This window comes from Chiloscyllium punctatum, chromosome 22 (genome assembly GCF_047496795.1).
Source record: "Chiloscyllium punctatum isolate Juve2018m chromosome 22, sChiPun1.3, whole genome shotgun sequence".
NCBI classification, from domain to species: Eukaryota; Metazoa; Chordata; class Chondrichthyes; order Orectolobiformes; family Hemiscylliidae; genus Chiloscyllium; species Chiloscyllium punctatum.
Genome location: NC_092760.1, coordinates 49,498,815 through 49,514,139, shown reverse-complemented (window position 1 = coordinate 49,514,139; position 15,325 = coordinate 49,498,815). Strand labels below are relative to the sequence as shown.

The 15,325-nt window shown below is 41.7% G+C and overlaps 1 protein-coding gene across 1 annotated transcript in view; it reads right to left on the bottom strand.

The window, feature by feature from the left end:
- The window catches only part of LOC140493619 (uncharacterized), a 47,266-nt gene extending 34,407 nt beyond the window's left edge, over positions 1 to 12,859 (bottom strand). Inside the window, exons 1-2 of the mRNA XM_072592256.1 lie at positions 12,767 to 12,859; positions 8,459 to 8,492 (exon numbers count right to left, since the gene is read on the bottom strand). The gene's annotated coding sequence lies outside the window, so the exon portion shown is untranslated. The remainder of the gene's footprint in view (positions 1 to 8,458; positions 8,493 to 12,766) is intronic.
- Between the last annotated feature and the right edge of the window lie 2,466 nt (positions 12,860 to 15,325).

The window sequence follows — 15,325 nt, the reverse complement described above, 5'->3', positions numbered from 1 at the left end:
AGTGTCACTTAAATGTCCCTAACATATTTGTGTCTGCTACCACTGCTGGCAATGCATTCCACGCACCAAGTACTCTGTGTAAAGAACTGACCTCTGACATCTCCCCTAAATATTATTCCAATTGCCTTAAACTTATGCCCCCTCGTGATTAGATTAGATTAGATTAGATTACATTACAGTGTGGAAACAGGCCCTTCGGCCCAACAAGTCCACACCGCCTTGCCGAAGCGCAACCCACCCATACCCCTAAATTTACCCCTTACCTAACACTATGGGCAATTTAGCATGGCCAATTCACCTGACCGGCACATCTTTGGACTGTGGGAGGAAACCGGAGCACCCGGAGGAAACCCACGAAGACACAGGGAGAACGTGCAAACTCCACACAGTCAGTCACCTGAGGTGGGAATTGAACTCCGGTCTCTGGCGCTGTGAGGCAGAAGTGCTAACCACTGTGCCACCATGCTGCCCAATGATAGACATTTCCACCATGGGAAAAAGTCTCTGCCTATCCACTCTATCTCTGCCTCTCAACATCTTCTACACCTCTATCAAGTCACCTCTCATCCTTCTTCGCTCCAATGAGAAAAGCCCTAGCTCTCAACCTTTCTTCATAAGACATGCCCGCCAGTCCAGCCAGCATCCTGGTAAATCTCCTCTGCACTGTCTCTAAAGCTTCCTATGATGATGCAACCAGAACTGAACACAATATCCCAAGTGTGGTCTAACCAGGTCTCTGAGAGCTGTAGCATAACTTCACAGCTCTTAAACTTTAATCCCACTGCTAATGAAAGCCAACACACTATACGCCTTGTCAACCTGGTCAACTTGGGTGCCAACTTTGAGGGATCTATGGACATGAACTGCAGAATCCCTCTGTTCCTCCACACTGCTAAAAATCCTGCCTTTAATCCTGTAATTCTGCATTCAAATTCCACCTTCCAAAGTGAATCACTTCACACTTTTCCAGGTTGAACTCCATCTACCACTTATCAGCCCAGTTCTGCATCCTGTTAATGTCCTGTTGCAACCTACAACAGCCCTCCACACTATCCACAACTCCACCAACCTTTGTGTCATTGGCAAACTTACTGACCCACCCTTCCACCTCCTTATCCAAGTCATTTATAAAAATCACAAAGAGCAGAGGTCCCAGAACCAATCCCTGTGGAACACCACTGGTCACCGAGCTCCAGGCTGAATACTTGCCATCAACCACTAACCACTCTTCTATGGGCAGCAAATTCTGGATCCAGACAGCCAGAGTTCCCTGTATCCCATACCTTCTTACTTTCTGAATGAGCCTACCATGGGGAACCTTATCAAACGCTTGCTAAAATCCATGTACACCACATCCACAGCTCTACCTTCAACGATGTATTTTGTCACATCCTCAAAGAGTTCAATAAGGTTTGTGAGCCATGACCTGTCCCTCACTAAGCCACACTTACTTTCTCTAATTAAACTATGGTTTTCCAAGTAATCATTAATCCTGTCTCTCAGAATCCTCTCCAATACTTCACCGACCATAGACATGAGACTGACTGATCTGTAATTCCCAGGGTTATCCCTATCCCTTTTTTGAATAAGGGAATAACATTTGCCACCTTCCAATCATCTGGTACTACTCCAGCAGACAGTAAGGATGCAAAGATCATCGCCAAAGGTGCAGCAATCTCTTGACTCGCTTCCGGTCGTAACCTAGGGTACATATGTCTGGCCCGGGGGATTTATTTATCCTTATGATTTTCAAATTTTTCAGCATCCACCTGTACAAGCATATCAGTCTGTTTCACACTGTCGTCAGAAATGTCAAGGTCCCTCTCAGTAGTGAATACTAAAGCAAAATATTCATTAAGGATGTCCCCAACCTCTTCCAACTCCAGACTCTACTATCCCTGATCAGCCCTACTCTCACTCTGGCCATCTTCTTGTTCCTTACATAAGTGTAGAATGCCTTAGGGTTTTCATTAATCCTACCCGCTGAAGCTTTTTCATGTCCCCCTTCTAGCTCTCCTAAGTCCATTCTTCAGCTCCTTCCTGGCTGCCTTGTAACCCTCTAAAGCCCTGTCTGATCCTTTCCTCCTCAACCTTAAGTAGTCTTCCTTCTTCCTCTTGACTAGATGTTCCACATCCCTTGTCACCCAAGGTTCCTTCACCCTACTCACCCTTCCTTGCCTCAGTGGGACAAACCTATTCAGCACTATCAGCAGGTGCTTCCAAAACAATCTCCACATTTCTGTCATGCATTTCCCTGAGAACATCTATTAGCAATTTAATTTCCTGCCTAACAGCATTGTAATTCCCCCTTCCCCAATTAAATACTTTCCCATACCATTTGCTCCTATCCCTCTCCATGGTTATAGTAAAGGTCAGGGAATTGTGATTACTATCACTGAAATGTTCTCCCACTGAGAGATCTGATACCTGGTGTAGTCCGTTTCCAAACACCAAATCCAATATGGCCTCCCTTCTAGTTGGCCTATCTACATATTGAATAAGGAGCCTTTCCTGGGCATACCTGACAAAAACTGCTCCATCCAAACTATTTGAACTCATGAGGTTCCAATCAATATTAGGGAAGTTAAAGTCACCCATGTCAACAACCCTGTTACTTCTGCATCTTTCCAAAACCTGCCGCCCAATTTGCTCCTCCGTATCTCTGTTGCAAGTGCTGAGGGTGGTCTGGAGAAAACTCCAATAAAGTCACTGCTGCTTTCCTGTCTCTGACTCCATACTGACTCTGTAAACAACTCTCTTTGACGTGCTCCCTTTCTGCAGCTGTGATACTATCCCTGATTAGCAATGCCACTCCTCCACCTCTTTTACCCCCCCCCTCCCTATTCTTTTTGAAACATCTAAACCCTGGAACATCCAACAACCATTCCTTCCCCTGTGAGACCCAACTCTCTGTAATGGCCACAATATCATTGTTCCAAGTACTGATCCATACTCTAAGCTCATTACCCTGATTCCTGATACTTCTTGCACTAAAATAAACACACTTCAACTCATCACACTGACTGCAACTTTGCCCTATCCCTCCTCACAGACTTTCTATGTGCTGTATCTGGCTGTTCACTAGCTACTCAATCACCTGATTCATAGCTCCGGTTCCCAACCCCTGTCAATCTCGTTTAAACCCTCCCGAAGAGATCTAGCAAACCTCCCACCCAAGATATTGGTGCCCTCCAGTTCAGGTGCAACCCATCCTTCTTGTACAGGTTGCACCTTCCCCAGAAGGTATCCCAATGATCCATATATCTGAATCCCTTCCTCCTACACCAGCCCTGCAGCCACATGTTCATCTACACTTGCTCTCTATTACTAGCCTCACTACCACGTGGCACTGGTAGCAATACTGAGACTACTACTCTGCTCATCCTGCCTTTTAGCTTCCAACCAAAATCCCTATGTTCTCTTTTCAGGTCCTCATCCCTTTCCCTACCTAAGTCATTGGTACCGATGTGTACCACGACTTCCCGCTGCTCACCCACCCCCTTAAGAATCCTGCAAGCCTGATCCAAGACATCCCTGATCCTGGCACCCGGGAGGCAACGTACCATCCAGGAGTCTTGCTCGTGACCACAGAATCTGCTGTCTTTTCCTTTCACGATTGAATTTCCTTGCACTAATTACTCTCCTGTTCTCCCCCTTCCCAATTGTACCAAAAACCTAAGTATAAGCACAACAACACATTTACTGTTTTTAAGACAGGATATAAAGGATAAAGGCTCATGTCAAGATCAACCTTAAATGTAATGCAGCTTATTTTTATCAAGAAATTGCAGGTTTTAAGTGCAACTTTGTGTTTCAGATTGAATTCTGTGTAACATAACACCTTGAAGGATAATTACAGAAATTTGAAAATGATGGGATTTCATTTTCTTAAAAAGGTTAAATTTAATTAAACCTTTTCCTCCAAGCTTGCAAAGTTAGAAAGGCACAAAACATAATAAAATATGCAGTTTCATATAAATAATAGTTAGATAATTCATATTTTTTCAAACAAATAGCTTTGTGTGCAACATTGATTAATGAATGCCTGCCTCTAGCCAGATGGTCCCAAGCTCTCAAGCCTTTCACTTCAAAACCAATTAGGAGTAGGCATCTCCAGCTCTATAGTGGTCTATTTTAGTGACATTGGATCCTCTCAATCAGTGAAAACAGCAATCTCTAGTCAGGTTTATCCAACTCTTCATTAGCGGGTAACAAGGGAGTAGTGGGAAATAGAAAGAAGAGAGATGGAAAAGATAAATAAAGTATACCAGCAGGTCAGCTAACCTACTTCAAAAGAATTGTCAAATGGAAGGTAACTGCTGTTAGACAATTTTAAAATTTAGATCCTCTGAGTTATTAGTTTTGCAGACCATACCCATCAGTGTGTGTTGAAATCAGAGCAACTAGTCCAATGTTACATTTATTATGGCATAAGCATAATGACAAGTATCTCTAAAACATACAGGAAAAAATAAAATTCCATCTCATAGGGGTATGCTGATATAACGGTAATGCAACTGAATTCATTCAGCGGCCTGGGCTGATAATCTGTACCTTGAGTTCAAATGCCACCATGTCAGCTGAGGAATTTAGTTCCAATTCATCAAATAAAGCACAGTAAAAGGTAGCAGTAATGGTGACCATGAGTTACTGGATTGCCATACAAAAAGCTTTGGTTCACTACTGAGCTAAGGAAAGCAAATGTACTGTTCTCACCTGTTCTGGCCTTTATATTCACTCTTAGCTGCCCTTAAAAATGGTCAAAAACAAGCCATTCAGTTGTATTCAAGGAGCTTGCTCACTACCGATCTTCTCAAGGGTAATTAAGACCAGGCAATAAATGCTGGTCTTGCTGACAACGCCCATCTCTTATGAAATTATCAAATCATGCTATTTGATGAAGGCGACTAACGAAAATATTGAAAGATTATCTTTTGTATGTCTGACCCTCAATTATTTGTCATTTAGGATTAAATTAAATAGAAAGTGAAATGGATGACATTTTGCACAAATAGGTCATATGAGGAACACATAGTGATGGGTGAATTCACCTGTCACAGAAATCAAGAAGAACACATTCCTATTGACGTTTTAAAAAACTAAACTAATGTATTTTGTTGTGGCCATAACGGAGACGTGGGTTTCACAGCGGCAGGAATGGTTGCTAGATGTCCCAGGGTTTAGAGCATTTAAAAAGAACAGGGAGCGGAGAAAAAGAGAAGGGGGGCATAGCATTGCTTATCAGAGAGTGCATCACAACTACAGGAATGAAGGCTGTCAAGGAGGGTTTGTCTACTGAGTCAGTATGGGTGGAAGTCAGGAACAGCAAGGGAGCAGCCACCGCATTGGGGGTTTTCTACAGACCCCCTAATAGCAGTAGAGAGATCGAAGAACTCATAGGCCGGCAGATTTTGGAAAAGTGCAGATGTAGCAGGGTTGTTGTTATGGGTGATTTCAACCTTCCCAATATCGACTGGAACCTCCTTAGTGCAGATGGTTTGGATGGAGCCGTTTTTGTCAGGTGTGTTCAGGAGGGTTTCCTTACTCAGTATGTAGACAAGCCGAAGAGGGGAGAGTCCATTTGGCTTTGGTGCTCGGCAATTAGCCAGGACAGGTATCAGATCTTGCGATGGGAGAATACGTTGGTGACAGTGATCACAACTGCCTCACATTTACCATAGCCTTGGAGAGGGAAAGGAACAGTTACCATGGGAAAATAGTTAATTGGGGAAAAGGAAATTATGATGTTATCAGGTAGGAGTTGGGAAGTACAGATTAGGAGCAATTGTTCCACAGAAAGGGCACAACGGACATATGGAGACTATTGAAGGGGTAGTTGTTGCATGTGATGCATAAATTTGTTCCTCTGAGACAGGCAAGAAGGGGTAAGATTAAGGACCCTTGGAAGACAAGAACAGAGGAGCTTCTCGTCAAAAGGAAAAAGGCAGCTTACATAAGGTAGAGGAAGCAACGGTCTAGCACAGCTTTAGAGGATTACAGGCTTTCTAGGAAGGAGCTCAAAAATAGACTAAGGGGAGCCAGAAGGGGGCACAAAAAAGGCTTGGCAGGAAGGATAAAGAAGAACCCAAAGGCATTATACTCATAAGTAAGGAATAAGAGAATGATCAGGGAGAAGGTAGGGCTGATCAGAGATAGCGTAGCGAACTTGTGCATAGAGTCTGAGCAGATATGGGAATCCATAAATGAGTCTTTTGTTTCAGTTTTCACAAAGGAAAGGAATCATGTTGTGAGTGAGAACTTTGTGGAGTGGGGAAACAGGCTTGAACAGAACGAGATTGATGAAGTTATATGCAGCAAGTTTTGGCAAATGTTAAGATTGATAAGACCCCAGGGCCAGACCAGATTTATCCTCGGTTGTTCCAGGAAGTGAGAAAGAAGGTTGCTAAGCCCTGACGAAGTTCTTTGCTTCCTCACTCTCCACGGGAGTCGTACCGGAGGATTGAAGGGAGGTGAATGGTGTTCCTCTTGTCAAGAAGGGCAGTAGGGAAATCGTTGGCAATTACAGACCAGTCAGTCTTATGTCTGTGGTCAGCAAGGTTTTGGAAAGATATCTAAGGGATGTGATTTATGACTATTTGTAAAAGCATAGCCAGATTAAGAGCAGTCAGCATGGCTATATGAGAGGCAGGTCATGTCTCACAAAACGTGTTGAGTTCTTTGAGGAGGTGACGAGAAAGGGTGACGAAGGTCGAGCAGTGGACGTGATACATATGGACTTCAGCAAAGCATTTGATAAGGTTCCCCATGGTAGGCTCATTCATGAAGTCAGGAAGTATGGGATACAGGGAGATTTAGCTGTCTGGATTCAGAATTGGTTGGCTGACAGAAGGCAGAGAGTGGTTGTAGATGGGAAGTATTCTGCCTAGAGATCAGTGGTAATTGGCGTCTTGCAGGACTCTGTTCTTGGGCTTCTGCTCTTTGTGGTTTTTATAAATAACTTGGACTAGGAGGTTGAGGGGTGGTTTAGTAAGTTTGCCGATGACACAAAGGTTGAAGGTGCCGTTGATAGTACCAAGAGCTATTGCAGGCTGCAGCGCGACATAGACAGGATGCAGAGCTGAGCTGAGCTGAGAAATGGCAGATGGAGTTCAACCTGGATAAATGCGAAGTGATGCATTTCAGAAGGTCGAACTCGAATGCTGAATATAGGATTAAAGACAGGGTTCTTGTTACTGTGGAGGAACAGCGTGATCTTGGTGTTCAAGTGCACAGATCCCTCAAAGTTGCCACCAAAGTGGATAGGGTTGTTAAGAAAGCATATGGTGCTCTGGCTTTCATCAACAGGGGGATCAAGTTTAAGAGCCATGAGGTTTTGCTACAGCTCTACAAAACCCTGCTGAGACCACACTTGGAATATTGCATCTAGTTCTGGTTGCCCTATTATAGGAAAGATACTGAGGCTTTGGAGAGGGTGCAAAGAAGGTTTACCAGGATGCTGCCTGGATTGGAGGGCTTGTCTTACGAGGAGAGATTGACTGAGCTCGGACTTTTCTCTCTGGAGAGAAGGAGGAAGAGAGGTGACATGATTGAGGTGGACAAGGCAATGAGAGGCATGTATAAAGTCGATAGCCAGAGATCTTTCCCCAGGGCAGGACTGATTGCCACGAGGGGTCATAGCTTTAAGGTGTTAGGAGCAAGGTATAGAGGAGACATCAGAGGTAGGTTCTTTATGCAGAGAGTTGTGAATGCATGGAATGCGTTGCCAGCTGTAGTGGTGAAAGCAGAGTCATTAGGGACATTTACGCAACTGCTGGACATGCACATGGACAGCAGTGAATTGCGGGGAGTGTAGGTTAGGTTATTTTATTTTAGATTAGGATTATCCTTGGCACAACACCTTGGGCCAATGGGCCTGTACTGTGCTGTACAGGCCCTTCTATGTTCTATGTAACACACAATCTGACCCAGAATAACTTTGAAGAATGGTAAAAATTAATCTTGACCAATTAAACTACAAATGACGGATTCATTTTTAATATCTAAAACTCAGCATTTTCCATGTCATAGATATCCCAGAGATCCTGAAATAATAGCTCATCACAATATGAGGCAAGGGACCCATTTGCTGTGCTAAGTCTCACAGTCATTCTATCAGTATTCCTTTAAGAGCAGTATGCCAGCATACTTTGAAGATACATGCTCATGATGTTATCATTGTGTCATGGCATGTAGTTAAATAAATAAAAGATTACAGACTCCATTGAAAAGTTTCAACTCTTTTAGCTGCTTCTGGATGTGCACTGGAACCAAACTGATCTGGATCCAATTGTAAGGGAAGTTCTGTGATTTGGGAAGCAGAGTGCCAATCATGTGATGGTTAACCAGAACTAAAACACAGATACCAATGTAACAAATTCCATTACAGAAACAGTGATGGGCAGAATAAGATTCTCTGGTCCATCTAACCTGACCCATATATTTGTTATACATTACTCACCCCCTCTTCTCCACCTGGAACAATGTGAAATCTCCTGGGAGAAGATAAAAACGTGAGTCAATTTTTGAGGAAAAGTATTCTGGAAAATTTTAGGCAATTGAAATATCTGGCAAATCACTCAAGAGCTGACAATTTTATTCAGTACCTACCCTTTTTATTAGGAGATCCCTATCCCGCTCTAGAAACAAATCCAGCTCTTGCTTGATGGAATTGAGTGAATTGTGACTGCTGTATGAGCCGACAATCTTTTCCAGATCTACCCTACTCTATGAGGAAAGAACTACTTCCTGACATCTAGCCTACATCTTAAACAACTTACAATTGTAATTAATGGTCTTCCTGACTAATTCCATTGGAACAAATCAACACAATCTGTAGCAATTTCATTAAGTGGGTCAAGCTACCACTGCATGGTCTCCTCCTGCAAAATAATTTCACAAAAAAAATTTTTTAAATCCGTTTAATTTAAAATCTGTTGATAAATCCCTTTCTTTAAAGGGTCCTTTCCAATGAGGTTTGAGTAAACTGGAGTGGTTAATTATCAGACCTCTCTCTTTATCGATTCTTAGATGTCTTTTATTTATCTCAAACTTTAAAACCATGTTCAAAATAGGGGATCATTTTTGAACAATTGGTCACTTAAGATAACTTGCTTTTAAAAATAAAGTGATTTAAACAATGCAATGACATATGTAAGTCTGCGACAACACATGGAGTTCCGATTATTGTTCTGCTCTATCTGGATTACAATGGAAATAGTTGATTTTGATTGGCGATTTATACTTCATTTCTTCTTTCCTGGTTCCCTGTGTGTAAAGTATTTTTTTAGAGTCATAGAGATGTACAGCATGGAAACAGGCCCTTCGGTCCAACCCGTCCATGCCGACCAGATATCCCAACCCAATCTAGTCCCACCTGCCAGCACCTGGCCCATATCCCTCCAAACCCTTCCTATTCATAGTTAAAAATCACACAACACCAGGTTATACAGGAGGGTTCCCTCCCAGTTGGGGAACACTTCAGTGGTCCAGGACATTCAGCCTCGGACCTTCGGGTGACTATCCTCCAAGGTGGACTTCGGGATAGGCAGCAGAGGAAAGTGGCTGAGCTGAGGCTGATAGCTAACTTCGGTACCCATAGGGAGGGCCTCAACTGGGACCTTGGGTTCATGTCACATTTCAGGTGACACCATTGCACTATACACACACACAGATATTCCTACACACACGCACTCTCACGTACATACAGACACCCACACACACCCTTATAGACACACACACTCCCACACTCACACATGCACCCCCTTATAGACTTAAGACACTCACCACACACACACACACTTTCTCACACTCAACCCCCACCCCAGACAGACAGACACACACAGACAGACAAAGACCCACATGCACATATATATGTTGTGGGGTGAATTTGTACTTACAGAGTTACGTTGCACTTTGCTCAAAAACTGCATACATTCATGTAGAACTCTGAGCTCAAAAACTGCATGAATTTATGTAAAACTCTGTTATCTCACTTTTTAGATTACAATCAATCTAAAAATCATGGCATAGACAGAGAACACAGGGGGCTAACACCTTCAACATATTGTCTAGCTATTACCATTGTTAACAGCTAACCCGAGAATGCAACTTTTCAAAAAAAAAGGGTTTTGTGATTTACACATGAAAGAAGTGAAACTATCACTGTATTCTAACAGGTGAAAGGCTTAACAGACAATCAATTTTTCAATGTATAATTTCAGTTATATCACACTGCAAATTTTTGCTATAAATTCTGTGTTAAGATCGAGCCCTCCGAAAGCTAGTGTGCTTCCAATTAAACCTGTTGGACTATAACCTGGTGTTGTGTGATTTTTAACTTTGTGCACCCCAGTCCAATACTGGCATCTCCAAATCATGACTTCCTATTCATATACTCATCCAAATGCCTCTTAAATATTGCAATTGCATCAGCCTCCACCACATCCTCTGGCAGCTCATTCCATACATGTACTACCCTCTGCATGAAAAAGTTGCCCCTTAGGTCTCTTTTATATCTTTCCCCTCTCACCCTAGACCTATGCCCTCTAGTTCTGGACTCCCCAACCCCAGGGAAAAGACTTTGTCTATTTATCCTATCCATGCCCCTCATAACTTTGTAAACCTCTATAAGGTCACCCCTCAACCTCCGACGCTCCAGGGAAAACAGCGCTAGCCTGTTCAGCCTCTCTCTGTAGCTCAGACCCTCCAACCCTGGCAACGTCCTTGTCAATCTTTTCTGAACCCTTTCAAGTTTCACAACATCTTTCTAATAGGAAGGAAAACAAAATTGCACGCAATATTCCAACAGTGGCCTAACCAATGTCCCACACAGCCGCAACATGACCTCCCAACCCCTGTACTCAATACTCTGACCACAAAGGAAAGCATATCAAACGTCTTCTTCACTATCCTATCTACCTGCGACTCCACTTTCAAGGAGCTATGAACCTGCACCCCAAGGTCTCTTTGTTCAGAAACACTCCATAGGACCTTACCATTAAGTGTATCAGTCCTGCTAAGATTTGCTTTCCCAAAATGCAGCACCTCGCATTTATCTGAATTAAACTCCATCTGCCACTTCTTGGCCCATCTGGTCCAGATCCTGTTATAATCTGAGGTAACCCTCTTCGCTGTCCACCACACCTCCAATTTTGGTGTCATCTGCAAACTTACTAACTCTACCTCTTTTGCTCGCATCAAATTATTTATGTAAATGACAAAAAGAAAGGGCCCAGCACTGATTATTGTGGCACTCCACTGGTCACAGGCCTCCAGTTTGAAAATCAACCCTCTACCACCACCCTCTGTCTTCTACCTTTGAGCCAGTTCTGTATCTAAATGGCTAGTTCTCCCTGTATTCCATAAGATCTAAGCTTGCTAATCAGTCTCCCACGGGGAACCTTGTCGAACGCCTTACTGAAGTCCACGTAGATCACATCTACTGCTCTGTCCACATCAGTCTTCTTTGTTACTTCTTCGAAAAACTCAATCAAGTTTGTGAGACATGATTTCCCATACACTAAGCCATGCTGACTATCCCGAATCAGTCCTTGCCTTTCCAAATACATATACATCCTGTCCCTCAGGATTCCCTCCAACAACCTGCCCACCACCGAGGTCAGGCTCACCGGTCTATAGTTCCCTGGCTTGTCTTTACCGCCCTTCTTAAACAGTGGCACCATATTTCCTTTCAGTTCCTGGACCCCTTTTATGTCTCATAATTCCATCAAAAATGATCTTTACTGCTTTGTTCCACCAATTGAAAAATGGTTACACATCACTTTGATCTCTTTATTATCTTATAAATGTGATCAACTCAGACACTACTCCATGCTCCTCTAAAATGACAGAATATCAGCTCTGATCTATTTGATTACCAAAATGCTTTAAATGGACAATTAGTCTAGTGGCCCCACCTGTACACCTTTTCCAAGTCTTCTAACCATAACCTATCATGTGTAAAGGTCAAAACTGGAAATTGCATTCTAATTAAGGCCTGACCAAGATCATTTAAAAAAGGGCAAAATAGCACAGTACACTGGGTCTTATCGTAATTGTACTACAAATGAAACATAGCACAAATTCTCTCCATATCTGAAGCTTTTTTTTAATATATATTACCAATATTCCAGATGATTTGATCTTGTATTAGATGTCTCTGCTTACTTTTTCAGAAAATGGTTAACATAGTATATAAGCAATTGTCTAGTGACCTTCCCTCACCTTGGTGACTTCTTTAAGCAGATGATTAAAGTTGTAAAACACCACCTCTTTTGGAGTCAAGTTATGGGTCCCCAGTATAAATGAAGTTAACATATGCACCTTTCAAGTTTGAGGTGAATAGGACACATATAGACACATATCAATTGTTTTGAAGGGATCTGGAACATTCAGTTTAGATCAAATTTAACAATAATCTTGAATTAAAATGTATTTATCAATTTGAATTAATTACACTGCTAAAAGGCAGTTTCCATAAACTTAGGATTTAATGCTATCAGACAGAATCCCAAGGGACTAACAATGGTCCTTTCATAGTGGTGTGACTCAATATATTTGTGTACTTCCTACTATTCTTCTATCTGTGTGAAAAGCAAAATACGCCACTCACCACAACACATTGTTCAGTCTAAGACACATACTTGAATTTATTCATAAACAGAATTTATTTTTTACAGAGGAACAGAACTACACAACAAACACAAAGCAAACCTTGGAATTCATTCCAGCAAGGTTTGAATTGAAACTTTATTTGGACAATACATACCACAGAGCATCTTATACCTGAATGTGGAATCACGCAGCGGAGGCGTGGAACTGAATTCCTCAGGCAAAATCCTCTGTCATACAGTTTGCTCAGTCTCAAAGTCTAGTTTCCTCTGACGATCAAATGGATTCCTTGAAACAGTCAGGAAGTTAAAATTTTTACAGGTGTTTAACTTGAAATAACCAGCTCCTTTTAAAGTTTGCAATGGGACACGTTTTAAATGTTAATGCTTCAAGGACCAATTTCACTTAGAGAGGTAATTTCTGATACAGCAATAAACTGGCCATTTTAAATGGTCATCCCCACTTCTGGAAAATAGATATCACAGGCTTGATTTTTGCAGTTCATTTTTCTGCCCAGAACCAAAAGGAAAATCTCTGACCCTGATATTTGTGAGGAAGCTGGAATGATAATTTTGTAGGGTTAAAAAAAAACTGGAAATGTGGTTATTGTGGAGATCCTTGCTAAATTTGAATTTATTTCCTCTGAATTTTAACCAGCAATTTACCAGTCTGGTTGGTGATTGGTTGGTTGGAGGTTGGTTGGTTGGAAGACCTAGAGTCAAAAGCTCCCAAAGGAGAGAAAGGGACTGCAGTGGGATATAAGAACCTGGCTGCTGTAGGGCTTTGTAAGAGCAGCTGGATTTGTTGCCAGACCACAAAAGTGGTGGTGGGTGCACATCCAATGATATGAAAAGGGTGCTCAGCATGCAGGAGAAGAGAGATAATTCACAATGCATTGACTTTGGGAGATGGTGTCAAGTTGACCATGTTTTTGGGAACACTTTTGGTCTTTAGACAGTGGTAGAAAACCACTTATTATTGCTTCTTTCTTTAGTTTCTGTATTTCTCAAGTTGTGATAATCCCTACCTGCAGCTATTAAATCAAGGTAGCTGACTAAATCAGTGGTATGAAGCCTCATTAACATTAAAATTACTAACCCACTTCTCAGGTAGGTAACCCACTCAGTCCCTCTGATCCTACCCATAGTCAGTAGGCACATTTGCAGTGGATTGAATTCAGGTTTCCTATTCTTAAGGGTTTAAGATTTTCAGAAGTATATTGGAAACATTATATATAAATTAAGTAAAAAGAATACAAAAGCACAGATGGTCCTTTTGGCTTGATTCATAGTTCATTCATAAGATCATTCATGATTTTATATCTCAGCTCTACCTTCATGCACTATATCCATATCGCGATTGCCCTAGTATCCAGAAAACCACCAATCTTTATCTCAAATGTACCAAGTGATTGAGCAAACACAGTTTTCAGTCATACAGAATTCTAAAGATCTGTAACTTTTTGGTCAAAGAAATTTCTTCTCCACTTAGTTCTAATCACAGCATTCCCTACTCCTAGTTCTGGGCTCCCCAACTAAAGAAACATATTTCCTGCCCTGTTAAGCTCTTTCTTCTAAACTTTGGAGAACATGGACCAAAGCTCCTTAAGGTCCATGTCAGGAATCGGTCAGGTGATTTTTTTTTAATGTCCTTTTATGTGCAGGCTAGGTGATTGGTCTTGATAAATGCAGAGTTACGAGAATGACTGGGTGAGTCTGGGTAGGATGCTCTTCAAGATATCATCAACTGCACATGTGGTCATCAAGTTTCCCACAAGGTAGGCCACAAATTTTGTCAATGAGAATGGATTTCACTTGCTTACATGTATAACAGGTCTGCCACTATTGCAAAGACCTCCTGAGAAAGACAATTTCCAGGAACCTGTCAAAAATGCTACATGGCAAGGCAGTCTAAGACCTTCCCAGGGTCCACTCCAGCAGCTGCATGCCTTCAAACACAGATAGTTAGTGACAAGGGTTAGCCACTGAAAAGTTGGTACTTATGCCTGTGCAAATCTGAAACACACATGCAGAGGAGAGATACGATAGCTGGTTTGGAAGAACATGTGTGACATCAAGATTGGACAGATCCAGTGTAGCCCTTCATAAAGTGCTAGCAAGGGTCTCATATCATGGTGACATGATGTGCTGTTGTTATGATCCCAGCTGTTATTACTATTGGACAAGCCAAATCCCAGGAATAAATTTGGACAGATGACTTTTCAGATTTTAGTTAACATGGTGATCATTTAATGAAGCATATTTACACAAGGCTGCAGATTTTCTTTAACAACAGAACAGAAGGTTATTACACAAAAGAGAAAAGGAAAAACAAAAATCAAACAAAATAAAGCTATCTAGAACACAGTTGGAAAGAATCTTGGAACTTCAGGCAAAACAAACTGCACTTAAAGCCTTTGATCTCTGGCTTTTCTAAACTAAACTCAATCCTTGATTATTGTGAATCAAAACTAAACTCATGGCCTTTGATGTTTATCCCATCTGTTGTATCACATGTCAATAAAAAATATTTTTCCATTTACGCTACAGGGATCCCTGCTCTGACACATACTGGATTGGGTCATGTCCAAAAAGACTGTCAGACTTACTTATTTTTAAAACCCTTTAACAAAAACTCATTTGTAAGTACTTTGAAATTCCAAACCCCCAAATTAATATTTTTGCTTACAGATATTAATCAGACATCTTTCATCACA